General features: G+C 38.5%; 1 protein-coding gene across 1 annotated transcript in view; it reads left to right on the top strand.

Annotated features, from left to right (window-relative positions):
* Positions 1 to 3262: 3262 nt before the first annotated feature.
* Positions 3263 to 22333, top strand: part of CDH11 (cadherin 11) — a 528216-nt gene continuing 509145 nt past the window's right edge. Inside the window, exons 1-2 of the mRNA XM_075434068.1 lie at positions 3263 to 3313; positions 19886 to 20007. The gene's annotated coding sequence lies outside the window, so the exon portion shown is untranslated. The remainder of the gene's footprint in view (positions 3314 to 19885; positions 20008 to 22333) is intronic.

Genomic DNA, 22333 nt, shown 5'->3' with positions numbered 1-22333 from the left:
AAAAAAAAATCCTTAATTTTCTTGTGTATACTTCTATATAAGTGTAAAAAGTTGGGGTTTTCTGCTGTCCCTCTGTAAAGGTGGAATTGTAGTCATGGATTCCCACATGAAACACAACTACGATCCCTTTTAAACTTGAGTAATTTAAGTTAAGGTAGAATTCAGATTCAGTTGTAACTTTCTAGGGAAGCATCTGGAGGTGCTATTTGTTTGTCCTTTCTCTGAGGAAAAGAGTCTCTTGTAAGTCCATCCTTTAAAATGTATCTGTACTCTGTGCAGTGGATCTTGTCATGTCTAGCTCATGGCCATTACTCTTGGACTTTTCATCTCAAACCACCTCAAACAGTTCCTCCCTATCCTTGTTTTGTTGTTATATTTACATTCCACTGATATATCTACTCTGTGCAGTATCATTTTCTGCTACCCACTTCTTCAAATGTGATGGCCTCAGATCCTTAGCTTGTGTAAATTAGATTAGCTCTCCTCTGGCTAGGAGTAAGTCAATGGGACTGCCACTGATTTACACCAGCTCAGGATCTATCCTGGTGCTTTTAATCATTTTTATAGCACCTCTCCAAGTAATCAATGGCATGTCTGTACTGTACTGAGCTGTGGACCGAGTTCTAGCCTTAGGAGAAATCTAGTCTTGGTTATGTTGATTGAATTTTGTTTAAAGTGAGAGTCCTGCGTGTGTACCTAGGGGCACAACTTGGACTTCCTCACCTGAATACAGAAAAGTAATCGTCCTTCTAAATGGAAAGCTATATCTGTGTGTCCTTTTTAGATGTTGGCTCTCAGGAGTGTTTGTTACTATTCTTTTAGGATCCACTTAGCCAAAGAAGAGAATTACTAAAAAGTAGATAACTAAAATGAAAGATGGATTAAAAAAGGGAAGAAAGGTAAGAGTTAAGTGGGTTTTAATTGCTGCCAGATTGCATCTAGTTTTCAAATGCTTTCTGGGGGAGGATACTCAGATTTCCCATCTCCAGCTGGGTTTGGGTTTCCAAATCTCTGTCAAACTAAGCCTGTTTCCTTGGTAACTATCTCACTCTCCCACCTATGTATAAGGACAATTACTTCCTTCTGCTGAGCGATGATGGTGGAGCCAAAAGAGAAGGAATAAGGTGAGTCTACTGCACAAGAGCCCTCTGCACAAATTCCAAGTGGTTGGGTCTCTGTGGGTTGTGTAAGGATTACATGAATTAGGTAAGGACAGGGAAAAGACACTGCATACAGCATGCTTTCCTCTATACTTGATATTTTTGCTCCATCTGGGTGCAGTTTTACATATTTACAGTTGCAATGATAAAAGAAAAATATGTCTTACCTATGTGGATGCTCAGGAAGTTTGGGGTTTTTTTGTCTTCTCAAGACATTTTCCTTTCCCCTGTGATTGTGCTTGACTAATCCCTAAATCTATACCTAGAGTCAGTTGTTGGTTTGAGATCAGTGGCCAAGCTCAAGATCTTTGGAAAGTGTGTCCATGAGACCAAAATTATAATTTAGGACTAATATTCTGTCATTGTTTTCTTCTTCATTGTGCCAAAAAAAGAATATTTAGCAAGGTTTTGAGAGTCATCCCTGAAGATTTTTCCCTATTTTTACTTTAGTTTTTAGACAAAAAATGAGGCCACTGGAATCTGTCCATCTCAACAGAAATTATGATTTTATTTCTTCTATGCTGTAACAAATTTACTGTTATGCTGTGAAGACCTTTTTCATCTCTACTGTTTAAGTTCTGCTTTAATGGATGCATCTGTCATGTGGTGATACATATGGTATACACTGAGTCTCAATGAATGGCTCTTTAATAAAAAAATCAGTCTGACAAATCAGAGTCCTCTTATACAGTCTCCTTCCTTAGCTTACATTACATAAAGGAGCTGACACTTCGATTATAATTTTTATAAAATGCTAATACACTGTTCAAACATGAGAAAGGCTAAAAACTAATTCTCTCCTTCCTTGTCACACTTCTTCATCTTTCAACAAAAAGTTTTACTTATTTATTGAACTGATTTTTCTATTACTTTTTTTAATATAAGACCACAGTAACTATTTATGATGTGGCTGCAAATACTTTATAAATTGTTTCTTGTAATTGCTTAATCCATGAATTTGTCCATCTGTTTTCATATATCTTTCTTGATTTGTTGTATTTAGTTGATGGATGTTTTTCATACAGAGGTGAGATAGAAAGTGAGCTTCTACTTACACGTCTCCCAGCTGGATTGTCATTTCCTGTAGTTTTTAGACTCTTTCTAAGAGGCTGAGTCAAGGCAAATGTACTGATGATGGAATCGTCTGCCTTTTCAGTGCTCTGTGGGAGGCTCAGTTTAGTCTCTTCTGTGGAGAAACACTGTCAGCTACATGTAAACCTAATGAGACAATTGTTAATGAGGTTGGTCATTGGAGGTTGGATCTTCGAAGGTCAGCCTTAAAACTGGCAACTCCTTTTTTCTAAGGTGATCTAAGTGTTATATCTATAGACTGAGACAACGTATAATCCAAAGAACCATGCAGAGAGTAAACAGGAGAATAATGATACCTCTAGTGAGTGCATAATGTTTACTCTGACTTTTATAAATAGGTAATTTGTGAGACTGGAGGTAATCCCACCTTACTGCCTAATTTAAATGTCATTCAGAATGTATGCTGACATGCAACTGATTAACAGCAAACTTTGGTGGCAAATTAATTAGTATTTAATCCAGAGGCTCTATTAAAATATGATAAAAATACCGTTTTTTTGCAGTAGTCATTAAATTAAAATGCACAAATGATCTCGACCATCTTCTGAGTTTCCCATATTTTAGTTAAAAGCTTAATAACCATGTCTCACTTATATGAAAGTTGGCACATACACAACAAACTCCCAAGATACAGCTTGGATTAATGTGAAGTGCTTATGATAAAAGAGCAATTGTACATTTTTTAAAGAAAAACTAATGCCAATAAATATTGCTTAGATAAGTCTGTTGGTTTTAGCATCTTTTGTATACTGTTTATATTCCTTACTCTTCCCTTATTTTGCTAAGTGCACCATGTGTAGTTTTTAGACTATCATTTATCTTTCAGCACCTCTTTGTTTCTCTTCTGAAATCAATGGCTTAAAAGAATGTGACTTTAAAAAAAGATTGTTGTGCTCCTAGATGGAATTCTGTGTAAATAATTTATCTTCTTGCAGCGGTTTTCTGTTCTTACTTGAACATCCTTCCATCTTCTTTTTTATTGGAGCTCATAATGATATTCTCTTTTGCAGATAAGACTTATTCTGCTGCAAGCTCTCAGTGAGAACAGTTGTGCCTTTATGGTAAGAGTATTAATGCAGAGTTCTTGTGATAATGGCCACTATTCAACAAGAAAGAGCCCAAAATTCATTTGAGGGAGGATGGAAGCCATAGGCTGTAGGCAATAGAGCTATATGTTATTGAAGTCTGTATGTGCCTTTCTTTAAATTATTCAGAGATTTGTTTCTCTCTCTCTTTTTATTCAGTGAAGCCCCATGTTACTGTTATAATGTCTCTAGTCATCAGATGGATATGTGTTTTCTCACCAACTAGATTCAAAAAAATGCACTCTTGCCTTTCCAGTTTTTCTCTAGCAGCATCCTTACAGCCAAGGATGATGTGGCTTTCAAAATCTCAGATTTTGTCAGATTCTCCTGTTCAGGTCCCCACTGATATTTTCCAGAAACCTTTGCTCACACATCAGGAACAGTGTCCACAATGAACAATGAATAAAACAGTGTACACATAACTAAAACAAAAAGAGAGATAAATTTACAATAAATCAACCTAGATCCAACCAGGAAAAGTGCCACTCATTTGGGCTGTACCCGAATTACAAATCTTTGTAACTTATGCCTTGAAACTAAACAAGAGTAGTGGGTTTTTAGTGTAAAAATATCTGCAGAGCTGTATTTTAAGTTATGAACAACAGAGTGGTTAGCTGCAGTAAGCAAGGCTCTCCAGCACTGGGAATAGAAATTTTGGTACCGAGACTGAAGATTCGCTTATGAAGATATTGGGTCATTTTGTGTCACGTATTCATAGACAGAGAGGCCATTCATGTATTGTTGTTTTCCAGAGCATCTGTTTAGACATCAATAGACAGTATCAAAACAGAATGGAGGAAGTTAAATTACAGAATTTTTATTTTGTAGCCTCAGATATGTCTGTTGTGTTTGCTGGCATGTTTTATCATTACTTGCCATCATAATCACTGTGGCTGTGTTATAATACCCTTCGGAGGTCAGGAGCTGCTCTGAAATTTGATTTATTTAGTCATTTTAACTTTTATAAACTGACTTATTTCTAACACTGTGACATATATCTTTTACCTCTGTAAATCTAATAATGTGCTACGGCCACACTCTTGGCTGGTATAAGTCAAGACAGGTTCACTTAGGCCCAAGTTAGCACATAAGCTGAGAATATAGTCAACAGATTTTCATAAAAGTACTGAGCAGTGGGCCATGGCCTTGATTTTCAATCACCTCCTGGAAATGGAAGAAGTTTCCATAATTACCTTGTTCCAACCTCTGTATCTTCTTGTCATTTAAATAGCAATTGCTATGTTGCTCAGCTTAATATTTTAGTTTCTCTCTTTGCAGTATTTCTCAGATACTGCAAACTTTCTTCTGAGCCTTTCTGGCTCACTTTCAGCGATGAAAGTCAGCCTACTGTTGCTAAATGTCAGCAATACAACTACCCACGCGAGGACTCAACACCTCCCCTCCCTCTGTCTGTCTCCTTTTTCCATGTGGCAAATGACGAGTTTCCAGGAAAAGCACAGCAGGTGCTTGCGCTCTTGTGTGTCTCAGGGAGCTTCCAGGCCCTCCTAATATCGAATGAAGGTGATATTTCCCTAGAATACCCACTTCGCCCAATTTCTGATATAAACTAAGCCAAGGGATTGACGTCATCTGATAAAACTTTATTCCTGCCAGGCTTTTAACCTTATTGTTCGACATAACTAAGGCAAAACCTTGCTCTGGAGTTAGTGAGCATTTTGCAATAAAGTGCCTGCGCTGGAGGCCAGGTGCCCACCAAAGCCACTCTATCCCTCCCTTCCTCAGCTGGGCAGGGGAGAGAAAATAAAATGAAAGGATCCTGGGTCAAGATGAGGACAGGGAGAGATCACTCCCCAGCTACTGTCATGGGCAAAACAGACTTGACTTGGGGAAAAATTAATTTAATACCAACCAAATCAGAGTAGGATAATGAGAAATAAAACCAAATCTTAAAGACACATTCGCCGCACCCCTTCCTTCTTCCCAGACTCAGCTTCACTCCCGTTTTCTCTCCCTCCTCCCCCTGAGCAGTGCAAGGGGGACGGGGTATGGGGGTTGTGGTCAGTTCATGACACCTTGTCTCTGCCGCTCCTTCCTCCTCAGGGGAGGACTCCTCTCGCGCTGCCCCTGCTCTGGCGTGGACTCCTCTCTCCACGGGGCCACAGGTTCTGCCAAGGAGCCTGCTCCAGCGTTGGCTCCATATGGGGTCACAGCCTCCTTCGGCCATCCCGCTGCTCTGGTGTGGGGTCTTGCATGGGCTGCAGGTGGAGATCTGCTCCACCATGGGCCTCCATGGGCTGCAGGGGCACAGCCTGTCCCACCATGGTCTGCTCTGGCACCTGGAGCGCTTCTTTCTCCTCCTTCTGCCCTGACCTTGGTGTCTGCAGAGTTGTTTCCCTCACATACTCTCCTCTCTCTTGCTGCAGTTCCGCAGGTTTTTTTTCCTTCTTGACTATGTTATCCCAGAGGTGCTACCACCATCGCTGCTTGGCTTGGCTTTGGCCAGTGGTGGGTCCTTCTTGGAGCCAGCTGGCATTGGCTCTGTTGGACATGGGGGAAGCTTCTGGCAGCTCCTCACAGAAGCCACCCCGCCAGCTCCACACAGAAGCCACCCTTGTAGCCCACCTTCTACCAAAACCTTTCCACACAAAGCCAGGACAGCTCTCTGTGGGGTTTCATTCCCAAATGCGTTGTATGTTTTAGCATAGGTATTTAATATGGAATAGTACATCCTTATTCTTAGTGGGAAAGAATGCCCTCAACCTTTATCTTGATACTATCCTCGTAGCTTTTTTTTATGTCCTTCTGCTTTTTCTCCCTCTGCTTTCTGCTTGTGTGCAGTCTCTTGAGCAGCTTCCAGCTAAAAGCAGAATTGTCAAAGGTGAAGTGAACATCTGCTTTGCCAGAGCGCAGCATGTCTGGGCTGCAGCTGAAGTGGAGGACACCACCTCATTGTTGTGGCCTTGTGTTCGGTAGGTAGATTGTGAGGCTGTCACCTCTGCAAGAGGCAGCGCCCACTACGGTGCTCGGAGGAGCCTGGCAAGGCAGCATCATTGGCAGTCCCTGCACCCTTCCCCCGTGGCTCGAGGTCAGCTTTCCCCCCCCTACAGAGGAGGAATATCATTATTCAAGGGGAAGAATGGTGAAGCTCCCTGTTCTCACACTGTCCCACTTTGTAGCATAGCTACAGGAGGGATTAACCTGAGACAGCTTTAAATGAAAATGCTTGGGATTCAGTACCATAGTAACTGCAGGACCAGCGAGCAAAGCATGGACTGGAAAGCCCGTTTGGGATTCGAATGAGACATGCAGCTAGACTGCTGCGTTTCATGATGCTTTTTAATAGATTTCAACAGTGTCTGAACTCGATAGTAAAAGCCAACATGGATAGAGCTGAGCCCTAGCTTTGACTGCAGTATTGTCCTTTGATTTTTTAAGAAGCTGCTGTTTTGCAGCCTCTGCATGTGATTGAAATTAGAGCTTAACATCCTTAATTTATCAGATTACCCTGTTGCTTTCTGTAATGTAGCAGTTGGAGGTGTAAGTTCATGAAGGATCTCATTATCAAATGTACTAGAAAAATTTAAAGTTGACCTGGACTTTCAGGTGAGCAAAAATAGAGCTATAAAGTACTTCCATTTGCTTTGTCTTTGCTGCACTTACAAGCATGATACTTTATGTTGATTGTCACAATAGCAGAAATTTGTACTGCAGGAAATCTACAGAAATACTGGTTGGAAATCTCCTAATCTGATAATTTTTCTGCTTAATGAGATTTATTGCACTGAACAGATATTCAGAATTTGTCTAGTCATGTAATCTAGAAATTTTCTGTCATGGGGAGTTCTCAAGATTGTTGTTTTTAGAGGTCTCATCCTTTGGTAGAACAATGCTGTTTGATTAAACACTTAATGGAGAAATTCCTTCCATGAAACAAAGAAATGCCTTGATCGGGTATTCAGACTTCAAATTTCATCCCTATTACCATTCATGCGAGTATAATGTATGCCATTTCTTCAAGTAAGGTTATAATATTCATCATAGCTTGAGTTTATGAAGGGTTTTCCATTGAGTTGGTCAGATAGCTGTCTGACTTTGCTGATAGATTGACTCAAGTATCTTTTCACTTGCAGATTGAGTGGAGTGTAAGATTAATTTAGTGTCTTCCAAATCATTTTGCTAAAAATACTTTTATTTTACCCTTTGTTTGCCCTGAAAAAAACCTTGGTGTCTTTTTAATACAATGCATATAGAACAGTTAACCTATATTACTTTCTGACAATATTGCTACAAAGCATATATTAAAATGTTATGAAGAGATATATAGAAGAAAATGTACTTTATTGACAGTAGCCAAGATTAGAGGAAAACCACTGTTAGATAATCCTATTTGTGTTTTCACAGTTGTATTAATATTTAAGGGAGCTTTGGATGAGAAAGGGGATCGTGTACCAAAGGGTGTATACAAGTGAGCCCTAAAATTGCTCAAAGAGTATTATTAGTATAAAATAGATATGAGAGTGCTACCACACAGCTTATTTGAGCCTATATCTGATATACTTGCAATAATGAGTTTCTGTTCGACCTGCTACAGACAGAATCACAGCACTAGGTTTAGAAGGCTGGGTCTTTAACACGAGCAGGAGGCGTCTTGTCTTGTGCAAGGTGTTAACACTAGGAATGGAAATAGCTTACAATAAAGACTGTACCTTCTAACTGGTGATATGTTGAACACCAATATTTGGAATAAGTAAATTACGGTATTTTTCCACTGACTTGAAAAACTGAAACGTTTAAGATAAAGTTCATTCATTTTAGGAGCTTCAATTATCTGAACTGATACAAGATTCTTTACACCTATTTTTCTTGTAGCACTAGTAAATATTATCTTCATTGTTCATAGTGAATGAGATTTTCTGGTTTTGAGTAGTTTATTCCAGTATCTGAAATTATTGTTTATGCAAGACAAGGAATAAGGACATTTTGTTTGGATTTTTTTAATAGTTTTCGCACACTATAATTCTGTAATCTGCTTCTATTGTTTCAGTTCTTTAATTGTTTCTACTAACACTTATATCCTGTACAACCTCTATGAGGAATGTTGCTATTTTAAGAATATACATAAAAGCTGGCAATTACGTTGTCTTATCAAGTTTTTGCAGCCTATTAAGTTGTTCAGTGGTACTGGAAATGATTAGACTTAGTACTGTAGGAATGAGAGTCTAAAACAGGAACCTGGGCTTTTAAAGCTACGATATATTGGAACATTCTACCTGTTGAATAGGTTTAAAAAACACTGGCAAGGATCAATACATTCAGGATGGAATTCAAAATGTGCACAGGTTTTAGTAAAAGCAGCCATACATTAAATACTCTTAGTTGTGGAAGGTGAATGGAACACTGGGTAGACCTCCCATTTAGTTTGGGAGGCTCCTAGGTAGCGCTTCTCTGCTTTGTTAAAGAAGAGATGTGTTAAAATCTCCAAGATGAGTTAACATACTGTGGCCTCCAGCTGCAGTAAAGGGAAGTGCAGCCTTTGGCTGGCAGGCTGACAGGCAGCGAGTGTGGTCCTGATTTTCTTCCTGGATAATGGACCAGCAAGATTCTCTGTAAGGAGAGGGAATGGCTGCATGTCTGTCTCGCACTTAACTTTAGCTGTCTAGTTTCTCCTTCATTCCTCATCTTTTAGCTGATCTAGAGTGGACTTCGTCCAACTGTTTACCGCTAAAGGATTTTGTCGGGCCACACTAAGCTGTAAGGAGTAAGTGGAAAATTAGAGAAATTAAAATGCTTTTACAAACCTATCAAACTTAAAGAAGTTCTTTAATAAAAATATCCTAGTCCTGAGGTTTACCATGAGAAGAAATTATTTGGCTTGCAGAGAGACTGACATCAAAATAAGCAGACCTATACAAGCCATGAAAATAGGAAGCAAAGAGAACTATTATGTGTATTATTAGAACAAAAGGTGCTGCGTTAGCTGTAGTCTTGGCAGTAGTGGGAGAAAGGACGACTTGTAGGACCGTAGGGATAGATGCATAACTCTCAGTTGGCCTTTCAGTTTTATCAGTGCCTGAACGGCTTCAAGCTTTTCGTCTGCACAGCTCCTGAGGTTATTATATCTCCTTTTTATTTTTGCTCTCTTTCTTCTTAAAAATTAGATGCATCATTTCTGCCAGATGAATTCTGCTGAACAACGCTGGGATTCTGTACAGAAAGGAAAACATTTCTTCAGGGAGGTAGACTTGTAAGTGCGCAGGATGCTAAGGAGCTCAGGTTAATATGCTGAGCCTGACCCACTTAAGTCTTTTGCCTCCAGAGGAAAAACTTTACATTTTGTAATGTTCTGGTGGCAAAATAAACTACTCAAGAACTTAAGAGACATATGTTGGACAGCTGCTGCGAGTCAGTCCAGCATGAGGGTGGAGCAGTCTGTGTATACTGTCTGAGTAGCTGTTATGTTGCTAGAGTCCAAAAAATATTAAAAAGTTGGATGTTGGTTTTAGGTGGAAATTTTCTTTGCCTGAATTAGTCTTCCCAGATGCTACAGAATAATTCAGTGAAGATAAATAATGTACAGAAAGAAGAGACACTTCTAAAAGAACTTTGCAGTGAATTACTTTCAAATGTGTGTGTATAAATATATATATATATGAACTTTACCAAACATTTGCAGGCTCTTTCAGAGTTAAGTATTTTTGAGTTTTCTTGGAGAAACCTTCATTATGATTAATTATTGTCAAAGCCTTGAACTGGAGAGATAAATAGACATACAGTTGTACATTTGTACAACATCTGATTTTGCATAGTTTACAAGAACTTATTTCTGAACATCCCTGTTAGAACTTACAAAACCTCAGTCTCGCTCTTCATTTTTAAATATTCACCAGCTGTGTTATTTTCTTTCATTCATTCAGCTAATTTTTCCCATATTTAAATAGCTTGAGAGGTATGTTAAGCCTTCATTCTGTGCAAAACTCAAATTAAAATTCTGATTTCTGCAGTGCCTGGCATTTCTGACTAGCACTTTAGTGACTAGCTCTGATCTTTTTACTAAAGAGTTTACATGACAGTTGCAATTTTAGAGGGAAAATAAAAATAAACAAACAGCCTTTTCCCACTAATATGTCTGTTCATTAGACAAAGTGGTTGTCTTCCTCACATTCATGATGTAGTCACACACTGTTTCTTTGTGGGACATTGAATTTTACTTAGAATATACTTTAAAGAGAAATAGTTCTCGGGGATTTTCACTACACTGGATACTATGTTTCTACAAATGGAATATGATGACTCTAAAGTATTTTTCCTGTCCAAGCTGGTTGAGAAAATGCAGGTAGACATACCTTTTTTGAGTTCCCTTCCTCAAATTTCACTTACTGGTTGCCATCTAGGAACCAGAAAGAAATATAGGAGGCTTGTAAAGTGTGGGAAAGCAGCCACCTTTGCCAAGCAAAAGGTCCAGACCGGGTCATTGTCTTTGACTCTAAGAAGACTTCACTAAGACACAAAGAGGACAGTGTGCAGCATGGAAAAATCTGTCTTTGTTCTGAATGTAGTTTAAAGTACTGACCCAAGACATTTGCTACAAGGTATTCTGGTGGATTTCATGACCAATGTTGCTACTCCTGTCTCTCCCAGATGTCTGATAATCAAGGATAGATTCTTTACTCAGTTTAGAGAAAATGAAGTGCTCACACAGAGCACAGGAAGAGAAGATTTATTTAAAGCACTTGTCCCTCTTTGGAAGACAAAGCAGTAGATTTAAGTTAAAACTGCCAATATGGATCATGCTGAAGATAAGCAACATCGAAACCAGCACTGTTAGCCTTTTGCAGACTTGTCCTTGGGCTTGTCTGAAGAGGTGGGAGAGTGGACAAATGGCTCTAAGATCCTTGCCTTGTTTCAGTTTTTCAGTTCTGTAGATTTCTTCATGAAAGGAACTTGCAGATAACCTCAGCCTCAGATTATTTGTCAGAAGGTTGTGGTTTGGAGGGGGTTACTTGTAACGCTGGTACCTCTTTCATCTGTTCAGAGCCTTTGCCAACCCTCAGCTCTGTGTGCTGAGGTTCGTGCCGAGCTGACCGGCACTCCTTTCACCTTGCTGGAGGGAGCAGGTGATGAGGACTGAGAGAGGATGCCTGGCCTAAGCTGGGGAAGTCACATGTATTTCTGTAAACATCCACTTATCTAAAATGATTTGAAGGAGACAAGTAGTCTCACACAGAAACAAAGGTCCGTGTTATCAAGCCAAGATTTAATCCTTCAAGTTGGATTTTGGTGTGGGAGAAACCCATGGAAGATCTCAAAATGGCTAAAATGAGAGTATTAATCTTGAAACCTTTTCAACCATCTCATTTCCAGTTACATATTTACTAGTCACCTCTCTCTGCTAACCTCTACTTTTCCTATCTCCTTCCTACCTTTTAGTCTGTAGTAGCTCCTTTTTTATTTCCATCCGCCAGTTGCTCAGCTCTTGACCTTCCCCACTCTGTCCCCTGTCATTCAGTTCTTTTTGCCTTCAGCATTCCCTTCTTCCTTCCTGCAGAAACCCACTGGGAGCAGATAGCCATGGCAGCTTGGCCACAGTGATTTGGGAAGGCCTTTTGATAGGTGAAATACGAGTCCATCAACATCCCTGCAAAGCCATTTTCAAGTTACTCTGATGAAGCGTGGCTCATGACCAATTCATATGTAAGCTGTGCTACCAGATGCGGTACGGATCCCACAGGATGATGTTATTATTGGTCCTTGCTATAGTTCCTGATGTTGCCTTGAAAGAATAAATTGTGCTGTTAGTTACTGCTTGTCATCCTGTTAGAGAGGATGCTACCCCAGACACAATTTAGGTTCTTTACCTTCTTTTAAAGGTAGGTGATTGAGACAGACTGGCTGCCGGTTTGTTCTGTCTAGGTGTCGGCCATGACTGTTCTCAATCTGTATAATGTGTGAAAGCAGCATGATATATGTTAAAAAAATAAAAGAAGCTTAAATTTCAGTGCATAAAACCCTTCTGACATGATGTTCTAAGAAGGAGTGAAGACAGAACAAGAGGAGAATGTCTAGCAATGTGATGACGAAACAGTATTATAAGCAAGAAATTTGTTTCCCTTTCTCAATTCTTACATCTTTTACTATTGAAATTGTCCAAAGAAAAGATGTATATAACATAGCCAATTGATTCTATTATATGAAGTGATGCTGTCAGCTAAGTTGATCTGATTGATCACATGTCTTGCAATACAAGCAATGACATTTGTTTTAACTAATAGAACGCAAAAACAAGAGTGTCTGTATCGCATCTGTGCATTTCATGATTTCATTTAAAGTTTTTATATGTCATTGCTCTTTTTATTATGTGCTTTTGCTAGTAAGAGAGGATTAAAGGAGAAAAGCGAAATCGTTTTGCTTCTGCCTTTTGACTATCATCAGGCTTGACTGGCCCCTGAATCACATGGAGAAGACAATTCTTAGTACTGTATGCATTTTAATACCTTAACATTTTATTCCAAATTCTTCCTAACTGAATTACTATTTTTTAATGAGAAGTGTTATCTGCCTAAGCACCCTAGTGACTTGCCCTGGATCACAGTGATTGCTGGCAACATACTACTTGTTCTAAAACATCAAAGCTAAGACGAGACTAGGCTTAGCAATAGTAGGAAACAAGTTCTAAGTATTAAAAGTACCAAGCTCTTGCCTATCCAGGAGACGGCATAACAGCTTGTTTTATTCATAACACCAAAGGAAATTCTCTGGAACTTAAATTGGATGTTCACTTAGATTGTAGCGATGTAGTTAAATTGGGCGAGCTAAAAAAAAAAGCACCCAGTTGTTTGTCCCTAAATGCATTTTCTTCTGGAAACTCTCCCTGAATTATTTTATATTTGGCTTTCTGTCCCAATACAAGATGAAACATTTTTATGTGGGATTTTTTCCCCCTGCCATTTTACAGGTACCTCTGCTAAAAACTATAATTTAACCTGCAGTTTTGATAGCACCAGAAGGAAAGATTGGAACAAATACGATCATACTACCTCCATTTCCTTGCTGTGATCCATCTGTTCATTATGTCAAGGTCAAAGCTAAAAATTTTAAACTCTCTTTATTTTACAAAATGGAAAATGTCAGAAAATGTCAGGATTAGGAACAGTGTTGACAGAGTGAATGCTACAAAGCATCATTTATGAGAGCAGCAGAACATATAAATGCTGTGAAGTTCTTAGCTTTTAAGAGAGGAGCATGTTCTTCCCCAACAGAGCAATATGCACTTATATTAATACCCTTACTAGGCAAGGTTTTATGGCAGCTCAGTTTGCTACCAATATATAAATCCCTCTGATTTAGATGTGTTTTGACTTCTCCCTTTCTCCACTACATTCCTCCTTTCCTGTGTTAGTAGTTAGATATCAATTTAAACAACCTTCTGCCCTTTGAACTTACTTTCTCTCAGAACTTGAGACAGGCTAAAAGGCTTTTCCCCAGAATGCAGTGGTACTGTAAATGATAGCCACCCTTTGCCCATGTATCCTTTCACCTTGGAGTGGTCCTCCAACGAAAAGAAAAAAGTTATTTATTTTGTGACTGGTGTTTTGCCTTGCCTTATTGCGTGCCTTCAGATCCTTAATTGAATTAACAGACTTTTGTGTGTATTTTTTTGAAAAGCAATGAACTGAGTTCAGTACAAGTCTACAGTAAACAAAAAAGCAAATAGCAGAGTAAGTGTTCCTTTCATTCCATTAAGTACTTAAGCATATACTTAATTTCATTTGGAATTACAGTGGGACCTTAGCAAATTTTTAAATATCTTTCTCAATCAGTTAAATAAGTTTATAAATTGAAAACAAAGACGACAGAGGCAGCCCAGAATTTTAAACAGCAGACCTCATCCATTGGCAGTCCCTCTACCACAAAACCTGCAAAACAAACACATAGTAAAGCAGATGTCTGAATTCTGAACAAAATATTTTTATACATAACTGTCTGGCTGAAAACTAGGAAGGTGGCATTGATCCCAGGAGAATTTTTTTTGTGGTGGGTTTTTTTTCCCTTTAAAATTTCATCCTGATTTAATCATGATTGATTTGCTGAAACTCAACTATTCATTCAGCTTCTTCACAGCTATAATGTATGACTGCCTCCCAATACTTAATGAGTTAAGCATTTCTTAGGCTCTGTTTTTCAAAGCTGAGGCTTTTGTTTAAGAGAAAGTACCTTCAGAAATACTTGTTCAGTTTTTTAGGCAAGCAACACTGTTGTGACAGTTGAGTTAAAAACTCCATTGTCAGAAACCTCTCTAATAGAGTTAGATATTGATCTAATTCAAATTTTCACTTAGTGATTACAGGAGTCAAATTCGAATCTTACTTTCTGAATAACATGAATTCGTAATTTCACATCTTTGTGTTGGATACCTGTACTGCTTCACACACATACTAGGTAGCCCAGCCTGTATATTTCTCAAAACTGGCATTGCACTGTGGGGTAGCTGTGGGAAGCTCGAGTCATTATAGATTCAAAATGTAATTGGACATACAATGTCAGGAATGGCCCTAGCCGTGTGGGCTTTGTGAGAATTACGGTATGGGAGCTGTGTGCTGCATCCCCAGCTTGGGAATTACTCTTCAGTATGAATGGAATTTGGTCCATAGCCATGAATACAATATAGGGAAATAAGGATAAAAGGAGAGGCTGCTTTTGCTGACATGAAAGCACCTCCATCCATATTTCCTTTTTTATACGAGGTGCTTCTGCTGCTGCCAAGCTCATAACTTCAAAGTCCCTTCTGTCCTTGCGAGCCATAATTCTGTGTCTTGGTCTCTGTTTCCTATCTTCCTAGCTGCTCCTTTGCTACTGTTGTTTATTCTGTTCTTATATCTGCCTATATCTTTTTGCTTTGCCCCAAGCAGACTTTTATTCTGAGTGAGTTTGTAACATCTGTTTGTAGCTTTATGGCTGTCCTGGTTTTTATGTATTTATTAAGTTTTTTTTTTCAGAAGACTGTTTTGTTTCACAAGATACCTAGTTCATTCCCTAAAAGATTCTTCTGCACATGTGAAAGATTTTCCAGTTCCATGTTATGATTTTAATTCTTGTTTGTTCGGCTTGTTATCTTATTTCATTTTCTTCCCACTTCAATTTACTTATGTCTCTTCAAGAATTCATTCAGAAAGTGGGTTTGCACAAGATATCACAGCTTTAATCCACGGACTCCTGCTTAGGTATTTTCCTATTTCTACTCAAGACACTAATCTTCCTTTACAATAAAACAACTTAATAAGCTGAAGAAAATTGATAAGGCAATTTAATTGCCAGTGCTTATGTATTTTCTTAGTATAGCTAATATCCCACCAAAGGTGGTATACAAGAGGTACCAGAAGCTGTCAACTAAAGAACTAAAAGAATGGGAGCAGATTAGCAAATACAGTGTAAAAAACCCAAAAAACCCCACAAACCCCCCCCCCAAAACCCACAAGACATCTTTACAAAGTTTCTTTTATTTATTCCACTTTTATAAATACCGCAGAAAGTGATAACTTTGTTTATAAATTGAAGGAATAAAGTGAATGTGCCAACATGAAAAAATATAAACAATTATATTGTCAGTCATTGTTTGAATTATTCATTTGAAATATCTTTTAAGAGTTTTTCATTGCATCTGTAAGGCAAAGAAACGTATTTATAAGAGTAAAATGTAATAAATAATTATTGAGGTATGCATCAAAGAACTCTTTTGATTATTTTAGAATAAATACTCCAAAATGCCACTTCTGATTTTATTGTCAAGTTTTGGAACATTTGATGTTTTCTGTAAGGTTTCAAACCTAAGGCAAATAAATTTATAAAAAAGACCAACTTTTATCTTTCAAAGGAAGTGTGTAGCTGTTGTGACTGGCTCAGAAAAATATAATTAACAAGTTGACAAATAACAAAGTCATCAAAAATGTATTTTAATTAACGGGAACCAATTCTGAAATTTTAAAAATTTGTGTTTGTAACTCCACATCCTCTACTACTTGCCAGATAGGACATTATTTTCAGTCCACGCTGATTTGCATACAACCTCGCGTTACCAGATATTTAGGATCTTTATGAAAAGCTGTCCACTACAAATACACAGATCACATTCTTCCTCCTTCAAAGCACATACTCATTCACCAAAGTAATTCTCCAGGTCTGTGTGGGGAAAAAAAAAATGCAGCATCTATTGAGGGCCATGGAAAGTTAGCTTTCACTACTCAAACTTGGATAAAAGTTAATTAAGGCTAGCTCTATAATCAGCCAATCAAATGATATATCAACAAAACTACTTTTTTAAATAATAAAATCCCACCCTACTAGGAAAGCATTTTGAAAATAAAAGTAGTAAATCAGAAAAATATATAATGAAATATACAGAGTGCATAAGGGAAAAAAGCAAGTACATAAATTATTGTAATACTAAAATCTCCATAGTTTTAAAAAACTTTATTACTCATCTAGTAACGGCATTTCAAGAGAAATGTGCAATAGAAATATCCAGTCCATTCTAAATTTTCAGAAGTAGGAAAAGTTTCAAAAACAAGTTGAGAGGTGAATTTGAGCCATTTTGGGAAAAGGACTGAGAGTGGCATTAAACATTCAGTGGGAAGTACAGGTAAGAAAAACTAATAGCTATTTCAAGTTGTCTCTTGGTGCAAAATTCAGTCTTATAATGAAATATTCAGAGCACATTCAATAGCTGTAACTCAGATCAGACACAGTCCCAGGTCTCTCGATCCCTTTGCTGTTAACAATTAACAGGGTCAGGATTAAGAGACCCAATTAATAAAGAATAACTCTCAGAAAGAAAAAAGATTTTTGCCATTGACTTTAATGGGACGAACATTTACTAACTAGTTCAATATACACCAATGCAGGCAATATAAAATAATTTAAAACCATCATAGAAATATTGTGTAAGTATTAAAATGGATAAAATAGAAAATTATCATCACTGATTTCTAGGTTTTGACTTGTATCTTTCATCCTTTCAGTTCAAAGTCATGATTATTTGCACATTTGTTATTAAAAGAGAACTCAGTATTCTTTTTTAAATGTAGTGAAGTTGGTGAATTGAATTTTTTCACTTTCAATTATACAGGTTTGGACATAAAAATGGTTCAAAGTATGTCGTTAATATGTTACAGTCAAAATAATGGGTAATTGGAACTGAATGTCTGTTTTTATCTGGCTGCATCTAGCTATCAAACAAACCTTTCTATTAATTGTTAAATCATAATGACTTCAAAAGACATTTCTCAAGTCAGTGTTGGAACTCTGATAACCTAATCTCCACTGAGCACTGTGACTGCATTGATCTGCCTTGTCATTAGACTCGTCATCTCTGTACCTACTTTTATTCCCATAAGTTAATGAAAGACTTTACATTTTTTGAGAAAGTAACCTTTTCAAAAGTAGTTTTACAGGTAAGGTTTTAGAAGACACAGTTGTTTTTTTATAATAAAGATTTTTTACTATTAGTTCCTCACTTTTAGGAGTCATTTCCTGAATGCTCAAGTAGCGTAAAAATGAGTGGAAGCGTGATACAACCTTGATTTCTAAACTTTCTCGTTTTGTGGGAGATAGACTAAAGCTAAATCCTGAATAATCTGGTCAGGCAAAACACCATCTGAGGAAAGAGGGAGTTTGGTTTGGGAGTTTGATCAAGCAGAGCTTGATCTGACATGCTTAATGCTGAAAGTGATTGCACCCACAGAGGAGTGTGCAGACATGCGTGGAGACCTGTCACGTCTCATCCCAAATGGTAACCATCTATCTCAGCTTAAGAGACAGACTCCAGCTTCACATACTACACTTCTGAAAAAATTGTGGAATGCCACTGCATCTCTGGGCAAACTGGCTTCTCAGGGCCGTGCCATTGGTACGGAGGCCAGGCAAGGGAGATTTTGCTCTTTCTGAAACAAGGCAGCTGGAGGAAGAGTGAGCAGCAGCGCAGCAGCAAGACCCCGATCTCCATTCAGTAGCTAGGCTGCCTGCACTCATGTGCACAATCAGTGCTGCTGCTTTCAGCTGTTGTGAGGAACCACATCTTAAAGAGAGTGAGAGCGCAGGCTGTCACGACACCGACAGAAACGTGTACGGAGGAGAATCCCATGAGCGGTTTCGCAGATCCAGCCGATCAGCACCTAGGCTGGCTCCCATCTGCGTAGCTGTTTGAAGGATCATAACATAGCATCGTACTGAGCAAACAGTAGGCTGATAGCTCTCACATTATGTATCAGTAGCAAGCATTAATTTCCTATTACTTGTTGATACTAATTAAACTTGTTAAGAGTTTATGGTAGAAGTACAGACATTTAGAGGCAAAAGTGAGAAAGACAGTTCATATGGCTTCAGCTTCATGTGGCTTACAGCTCCAGAGCAAAGGAGAGGAAGGCAGTGGTATTTTACAATAGATGGCACGAGGAGAGCAGACAGATGTGTGAGACGATAATTAAATAGGCACTGTGGGAAATATCTAATGACAGTATGTTAAAGAGATAATATTTAGATACAATTCAATATATTGACAACGAGAACAAATACTTCATGAGCCTGCTATGATGCAATATTCTCCAAGATGTGCCTCCTACATTGCCATACAGATATAGACAGGGTGTATTTGTTTTGCGGGAGACTTTAATAAAATTTTCCAAGACCATTTGCCTTAAAATTTAGCTAGGTTTGCCTGAGCTCGTTTGGCTAAAGCTCAAGACATGTGTTATAAAGCATGTTGATTTTTTTTTTCCCCTGAGATACTATTTAAAAAGTAAAAGTGTCTGTGTTTTCATACAGTATATTGGAAAACAAAGGGATTCTGTCATTTGGAGAATGTCGACATGAAATATGTTAGAGATCATAGCAAAGTGAACACTTAAAAGATCATCAGCTTGACACTGTCAAGGAAATTATTTTAAATTTTTGCTTGAACTTGTCCCCACAGGGGTCTTTTTCTGCCTGTGCCTCTCTTTTTATTCGTGAAACCTACAGCTGTGGTGCTTCACTTGTGTTGAAAACCATAAAAACACAACAACAAAGAAAAAAGGCAAATCAAAAACATTGAAAGAGAGTATAAAATATCTGCTGTTCTGTTCCCTGGGCTCTCTGCTTAAGAGTTCTATTCACTTAAAACATTTTCCAGCTTCTGAAACACTTGATTAAAGTCAATTGGGAAAAAGATAAGCTCTTAAAAGTGTTAATTTGTGACTCAGAAAACTTGAATAAGCCTAAATATGAAATTCTCTGTTGCTCTGTATTCATGATTATGGGGCTTGTTTGGAGAACATTTTAACATTTCTTCGCACACTCTCTGCACCTACGTCTGCTTTGTGTTGCGTATTTTTTTAAGGCATTCATTAGTACAGTGTTGCAGTTCAGCTCTAAGCTTCTCCGACGTCTTTTCAATCTCTTGAGGTTTTAGAAAACCTCCTTCAGATCAGAAGCCAGGTGTTTCTTTTCCTTTGTCTTTCTCTGGTCATACAAGCCCACGTGTATTCCTTGCTTGACCTCATGTACTAGACTAACAGTTGAACAGATACTCTTGTTTAATTAATATTCTCTCATTCTTAGGCTGTGGTCATATGGATGAAATTTAGGAATAGAACCAGAACAAGCTGCACTGGGATGGATGTGTGCAAACAAGCAAGCTCTGCTTTGAGGAGGCAAGAATGGAGAAGGCCAAGCACTAGAAGGTAACTATTTGAAGCTTTGACAGATCTGCACCTCCCAGAGCATGTTTGCTACCATTGGAGCAGAACAAAATGATTTTTAGAGAATATGCTCATTGTTCATAGCTTTTTCCAAATTAAGATAGCTTATCTTTCAGTGTCTTAACCCCTTCATATGTCAAACCTAATTTATTTTTCATACAGAAGGCATTCTCTGCATACTCTCTTCTTTCCTACTTTGAAGGTTATTAAATGTCTTCTAATCTAGTAATTCCTAACTCTTGTCGCTTTTTGCAAGAACAAAATTATCACTGCATATCTTAGAGATAACCCTATGCCTTGTCTCTCACACCTCCCTCCTCCAGTCAACCCCTTTTTCTTGTGGCACATTTGTGAGAATCCTGATATTAACATCAGTTATGTATTTGCCTTAAGAAGAGAATTCACTTCTTCAACTGACAGTTTCTAGTCTGCCCTTGGGCAGCTCTTATAGTCCTGTTGTATAATACATAGATGCTTACATACAGCCTACAAGGTGAACGGCAGCAGGCTTTTGAGCACTTGAAAGCCTTTTCAAAATCTTGAAATTGCATATTTAGTTATTGAGGCCTTAGACCCTATCTTCTATTCATAAGCATATCATGCATGCATCATATAAAATTAAGAGCTGTTTCTGAAATTATTCCTATGTTATGCTGGTCTTGAAAAGGGTTATATTATTTCCCTCATGCAATTGTAATCTCTAGTGTCAAATATATTTTTATATATATTTATCAATGACATGGACAGCGACATCGAGTGTACCCTCAGCAAGTTTGAAGATGACATCAAGCTGAGTGGTACGGTTGAGACACCAGAAAGATGGGATGCCATCCAGAGGGACCTGGACAAGCTGGAGAGGTGGGCCTGTGTGAACCTCATGAGGTTCAACACGGCCAAGTGCAAGGTCCTACACCTGGGTCGGGGTAATCCCCAGTATCAATACAGGCTGGGGGATGAAAGGATCGAGAGCAGCCCTGCTGAGAAGGACTTGGGGGGACTGACAGACAAAAGGCTGGACATGAGCCGGCAATGTGTGCTGGCAGCCCAGAGGGCCAACCATGTCCTGGGCTGCATCAGGAGAAGTGTGGCCAGCAGGTTGAGAGAGGTGATTCTGCCCCTCTACTCTGCTCTGGTGAGACCTCACCTGGAGTACTGCGTTCAGCTCTGGAGCCCTCAGCACAAGAAGGACATGGAACTGTTGGAGCAGGTCCAAAGGAGGGCTACAAAAATGATCCAAGGGCTGGAGCACCTCTCCTATGAGGACAGGCTGAGAGAGTTGGGCTTGTTCAGCCTGGAGAAGAGAAGACTGCGGGGAGACCTGATTGCAGCCTTTCAGTACTTGAGGGGAGCCTATAGGAAAGATGGGGACAATCTTTTTAGTAGAGACAACAGTGACAGGACGAGGGGTAATGGTTTTAAACTAAAACAGGGTAGATTTAGGCTGGATATAAGGAAGAAGTTCTTTACAATGAGGGTGGTGAAACACTGGAATGGGTTGCCCAGAGAGGTAGTGGAGGCCCCATCCCTGGAAACATTCAAGACCAGGTTGGACAAGGCTCTGAGCAACCTGATCTAGTTAGTGGTGTCCCTGCTCACTGCGGGGGGGTGGGACTAGATGACCTCTAGGGGTCCCTTCTGACCCAAAACTTTCTATGATTCTATGATTCTAAATCTATTGCTTCAGTGTTGGTGATGGTTTCGGAAGTGCCGTAAGACTTATGACATTTTAATTTTTGAGAAAGCATTTGTGTGCCACTAATGTGGATGTGTTGACACTTGAGAGTACCAACTGCATGGATTAAGACTCCTCCAAGTCCCTGGATTTCCTGACAATCTGATGCATACAGTACAAATGGCAACTCTGCATTGCCAGGTTAAAGTAAGCAGCTGTTGGACTTTTAGCATTTTTTATCTATCTTTATATATAGATATATAAAATAAATAAAAATCATGTATGAAATTACATATGAATTCTGTCATGAACAAAAGAGCTTACCTGTATAAAGCACAGGCATCTTCCAGAGATGCTTAAAGGAACTAAAATAGCTGATACAAGCTGTTAATAAATGAATCTTTCACAACAGTGCCGAATAACAAATACTTACATGATACAGGCACAAATAAAAATATAACTTTGGATGATATTAAATTTATATTCATAACGAATTAATTCCAGAGCTTATCTGTTTATGATAGGATTTCTGTTTGGTTTTAATTATGCCTATTTAGTTAATATGGTTTAAATTACACATATTTAGTTTATACAGGACACAGGAAAGAACCAATTACTTGAGGGTGTTATTGGACA

Source organism: Opisthocomus hoazin, chromosome 12, assembly GCF_030867145.1.
Source record: "Opisthocomus hoazin isolate bOpiHoa1 chromosome 12, bOpiHoa1.hap1, whole genome shotgun sequence".
Lineage (NCBI taxonomy): Eukaryota > Metazoa > Chordata > Aves > Opisthocomiformes > Opisthocomidae > Opisthocomus > Opisthocomus hoazin.
Note: the sequence above shows the minus strand (reverse complement) of the source record. Positions and strands in the feature narration are given on the sequence as shown.